Here is a 5,725-nt window from a genome sequence, read left to right as displayed (position 1 = left end):
TTCTTTTTTCACAGATTTATTTGGGGTCTCCCCATTCTAATGTAAGAACCCTTCAATTCTGTGCTGGAATAAATATTCCCAGTTATGCCATTAGCTAGTTGTGCAGCTGTGAACAAATCATTTTTCTTGGCTTTGACTTTATCTTCTATGAAATAAATGTGTATGCATATGTGAAGATTCAAAATGCGTTTTAACTCCATATACAAAAGAATGAAACATTGCATGGTCCTATATCATTTTCACAATGCTTGAGGTCACTGTGCATTTTGAAAACCTTTGGGTCTCATCTTTTAATAATTATAATATAATATTCTGTTATATTGGATATTGTTTGGAAGTAGATAGCCACAACTTTCTTTTTATTCTGTCTTATACTAGAAGGTCTGCTGAAAACTGTCTACCAGGGGTGACCCTACTGGTATTAGAAATGCAAGTGACATGGTTTTGACCATCATAGCAACATACAAATAAGTAATTAAAAAAATACAGAGATAGATCAATCAATAAATACATACAATCTGTTTTTATCGAGTCAATTCTGATTCATAGAAACTTGTGTCAGAGTATTGTATTTCAGAGTGTTTATCTATTTAAAAGTTTGCATCCTGTACTATTTAGAATTTTGAAAAAAGGCATTTTAATCCAACACAATGCTTGGTACATATTGAGCTATTACAAATGTTATAAAATTTTACTTGTTTGCCACTCCAATTGGATGCCACACTCTTGTTTCCAATATATTGAAAACAGTCAATTTAGCCCACTCATTATAGTTTTTGCTTCTTTAAAACTGATTACAATAACTGCCTTGTAGTATTAAATGAGAATTATATGGAAGACTGTAGTAAAATATTTGCCATACGGTTGTTTCTTTTTCTGTTTAAGTGCCATCAAGTTGGTTCCAACTCATCACTACCCTGTATAGACTCAAAGAGTAGCTGGTAATTTTCAACCACCAACCTTTTGCTTCAAGCTGAACTTTCAGTCCAATGCCTTATCCCACACAGTGCCACACCTGGACTCATTGCCATATAGTATCCATTTTTAATTTCTTGAGTCTAAATACATTCCTACTGTGGGGCTATGGACTAATGCGTTGGACAGGAAAGTCCATTTGAACTGCTAGGTCAGCAATTCAAGCTCACCAGCCGCTCCTTGGAAACCCGACAGCTTGACGACAACAACAAAAAATACAATCAACTTTTTAAATCAAATTGCATATGAAAGAAGAAATGATGCAAAGATATCCTCTAGTTGTTAGCATATACATGGTTGTTCTTGTTGTTAAGTGCCATCAGAGACATGGGTAGGCCAAGGTTTTGTGAAATATGAACCTTGTAGAAAAAGAACTGTTACATTTAACAAATTGAAAAATAGGCAAACAGGATAAAACAAAAATATTTATCATGAAAGTATAAAGGATTCACAACTAATTACATATTTTAAGCTACTAAATTACAGATTTTAAAAAAAATCATGTCAATTAACACCTTGACCCACATCTCTAACTTTTATTTTGTATATTACAGCTACATATTCCTTGATCTCTTTCTCATTAAATATTGCATAATAGAATTTTCAATGTTGTTGATGTCAGGTACCATGGAGCCAGTTCTGATTCATGTACAAATGCTGTCTGAGACCAGTGTTGCAGCAGGAATAAAAAGAAAACTCAGTCTTTTATTAACACTTTAGAAAGATTTAGTTTTTCTCTCTCCATTATTAATAATGATAAGTAGAATTTTAGGATAGTCAAATGTGAGAAAAACTTTGTTTCCTTCGTATATAAAAATATGATTAAGAAAAATTTTTCCACAGATATACTTTTCACTCTGCACACTAAAAATATTTCTTATTTTACCTCAACTTGAGGTGCTGTGGGTTCATGCACCAGACTGCAAAGCCATTTGAACTGCAAGGTCGGCAGTTCAAGCTCACCAGCTGCTCCTCGGAAACCCTAGACAGGGTCATTATGGGTCGGAACTGACTGGATGGCACTTAACAACAACAACATCCACATATACAGAGTCCTGTTTGGCACTGTAGGATAAGCACTGTACTGCTAACTACAAAGTCATTGGTTCAGACTCACCAGTCACTCCTCACAAACCCTACACTGGATCATTATGAGGCAGAACCAGCACTTAACAGTAATCCACATATACAAAGTCCTGGTGTGGCATTGTAGGATAAGCACTTGACTGCTAACCACGAGGTCATCAGTTCAAACCCACCAGCTGCTTTTTGGAAACTCCATTACAGGGTTCCTATGAGTCAGTACTAATTGAATGGTACTTAACAGCAACAACAACACACATATTCTTCTGCTAAGATCATGCTTCACAAAATGCATTGTCATAAACTTCCGGCCCTTGATCTAGGTGGCAGAGGAATCCACTCAGTTGGGAAGTACTAATCCTATTCCAAAACCCAGACAACTAGCTACAATGTACTTAACTCTGTGGCACTGTAGGATGAGCAGTGAATTGCTAACCAAAAGTTAAGCGGTTCAAACCCACCAGACACTCCTTGGAAACCCTATGTGTTATTGTTGTTAAGTGCCCTCCAATCAATTCTGACTCATAGAGTCCCAGTATAGGGTTTCCAAGGAGCAGCTGGTGGGTTTGAACTGCTAACCTTATGATTCAAACTGACCTTGTCCTGCAGTTCCACTCCAATTGCTCTTAACACAGCAACAAAGCCTTAATTAAATATACTTTTAACTTCTTTTCCTTCTAATTCCAAAAATACCCATGTCTTCTTCACAATAATTTTAAATGTGTTAAAACAAGGTTGTTGTTATTGCTGTGAAGTGCTGTAAAGTCATTTCCAACCCACAGTCATTCTGTATAGGGTTTCCAAAGAGCTGCTGGTAAGCTTGAGCCTCCAACTTGCAGTTCAAATGGCTTTGCAGTCTGGCACACTAGCCCACAGTGCCACATCAGAACTGAATAAATAGAAACAACAGTATTAACAAATGTTGTTGCTAATTTCAGCTGTTTTGCAACTTTTGAAAAATTTGTAATCATGCGAACACATTGCTAAGCCATTTCCCACAGCCTTCAAAGGGGACTAGATGTCACATCTTATTGGTCTAATGATAGACGCACCTCTGGTTATGGATCCAGCATTTTGAATAGGAATAACAATACAAATCAAGGTTTCCATGAGTATATATTATTTCAGTGTTCTTTAAACCATGATTAATTTTGAAAATAATAATAAAGAAAACAACTAGAGAGGGATGGGAAAATAAATTATAGTAGCAATAACGTCATAAATAAACAATTGTAAGACGTCTTTACGGGTATGTTGTTGTTGTTAAGTGTCGTTCAGTCTGTTCTGGCTCATAGCAACCCTGAGGAATAGCTGGTACGTTTGAATCAGTGATTATCCTACTGCACCACACCAGGTATAGGCAATAAAAGGTGGTCAAAATAGGTATTGTAGCATGAGTATAAGTTGAGAGCTAGCATTATATTGCTCAAATTTGTGTTGGAAGAAGTACAACCAAAATGCTCCTTGGAAGCCAGGATGGTGAGACTTTATATCTCACACTTCAGACATATTGTCAGGAAGGATCAGTCCACTGATAATGATATCAAGCCAGGTAAGGTGGAAGGTCAGCAAAAAAGAGGGAGACCCCCAATGAGATGTACTGACACAGTGGCAGCAGTAGTGGGCTCAAATTTATTTACAACTGTGAGGAAGGCGCAGGACTGGACGGTGTTTCGTCCTGTTGTCCATAAGTTAGATATGAGTCAAAATTGACCCAACAGTCCTAAGAACAAACACAAATAAGTTTACTCAGGGTTCCTTTTGTGGGAGAGCATGATAAGCACTAGACTACTAACCACAAGATTAGTGGTTCAAACCCAGCAGTTGCTCCTCAAAAACCATATATAGGGTCTCTGTGATTTGGAACCTACTCAACAGCACTTAACAAAAACAATAAGTTTATTCTATATATTGAGGAAGTGAAGATTTTGAAGACTATAAGGTTATCAAAGTTTTAGTCAAATACAAGAGGACTTCTAAAATAGAATTAAAGGATAATAGGATTTTTCCATGACCTTTTTGAAGATCCCTCGTAAATAGAGATACCAAATCATAGGCATGTTACATAACCTTTTTAAATTTGGACTTGCATATGAGAAATTGATGCTTTTTTTTTTTTTTTTCTGAAGTTGGCCCCAGGACTTGTTTTGATTATATTAAGCTTCTGTGTAATCTCTTTCCATGAACACAGTTAATTTGATTCATTTGTATCTCATATGACAAGATCGATGCGTATAGCTGACATTTATGTTGTTGAAAAGGTATTCCAAGTGAACAAATTTTGATCTTCCAAATTTTTATCATGTGGTTTCCAGCATTGTTTCTGTCACCAAATCCACATTTTCCTGCTAATGGTTTTCCTTGTTTCAGACTTTCACATTCCAATCACCATTAATTAGCAATGCATCTTGATTGCATTTTTTAAATCAATTTTTGGTTGCAGAAGTTGGCAGAATTCTTCAGTTCTTTCATTGGGTGTAGAGATTGGTGTATAAATTTAAATAACCGCTGTATTAATTGGTCATTGTAGGCATATGAATATTACCTTATCACAGACAGAATTATACTTCAAGATGGATCTTGAAATGCTTTTTATGATGATGTATAAAACATTATGATTTTTACTATTAATATATGTAATTGTTTTCATGTATCTGGAAGTCTGTCTTTTATGTTTTGTTTTTTTTTTAACATCAAAATCTACATTATATACTCTAAATTACATACTAAGAAAAATATTTGACTAACAATAGATATGAATGGTATCTAATGGTTCTGATGGATACACATATTTGAATAAAAGACAGACTTAGAAATGGAACATGCTCTATATTGGGATTGCATATACCTGACACTTTTTTTTTTTTTTTTTTTTTTTTTTTTTTTCAGGGGGGGGGGGGGGAGTTTATCCAAAGATTGGCAAATTTTGTATAAAGAATACTGTGGATTCTATTTTTATATAAGAAATTAAATAATAAATACAGACTTTTGAATGACAAGTATGTACTCATTATTTTAAGCAGAAAAATTGCTCTAATTTGGAAAGTATAAAACTTTTGAAAAGCATAAGAAATAAATTTGACATTTTCTTTTAGTTTTAATGTTTTCAATGCTCTAATGGTAATTCATATTTGCTTATCTAGACTCTAGATATCTAGTCTCTGGATATCTGAAAGAAGCCCTAGTCTCAACTGAAAGAGGCACAGCAGATTAAATGTAGGACTGCTAACTGCAAGATTGGTGGTTCAAATACACTAACTGTGCCACTTAAGAAAAATTAGACTTTCTACTCCCAGTGAGATCTTTGAAGCAGCGAGATCTTCGAAGCAACAATCAAGATCTGGAGTCCTGGTGTGGTGCTGTGGGTTAATGCGCCAGACTCCAAGCCTATTTTAAATTCAAGAAGCAGAAAGCCTCATCTCTCTCCCATGGATGGCCTAGGGGATTTGAGTTGCTGACTGTGGGGTTCGCAGCAAGATTCTTAACCACTACAGTACCAGGCCTTGCACTTTCAAGATGGCAGATTGGGTAGATGTGTAGTGAGGAGCTCGGTCAACAACAACCTGGAACACGGGCCAAGAGGGCTCACGAGATGGTGTTGGAACTCTGAAACAAATATGAAGGTATGTTTGGAGAATCAGAGGGTTAACAGCTGGGGAATTTGCAG

The sequence above is a fragment of the Chrysochloris asiatica genome, unplaced genomic scaffold, assembly GCF_000296735.1.
Source record: "Chrysochloris asiatica unplaced genomic scaffold, ChrAsi1.0 scaffold00225, whole genome shotgun sequence".
In the NCBI taxonomy this organism is placed as follows: Eukaryota; Metazoa; Chordata; class Mammalia; order Afrosoricida; family Chrysochloridae; genus Chrysochloris; species Chrysochloris asiatica.
This window is presented reverse-complemented; position numbering follows the sequence as displayed.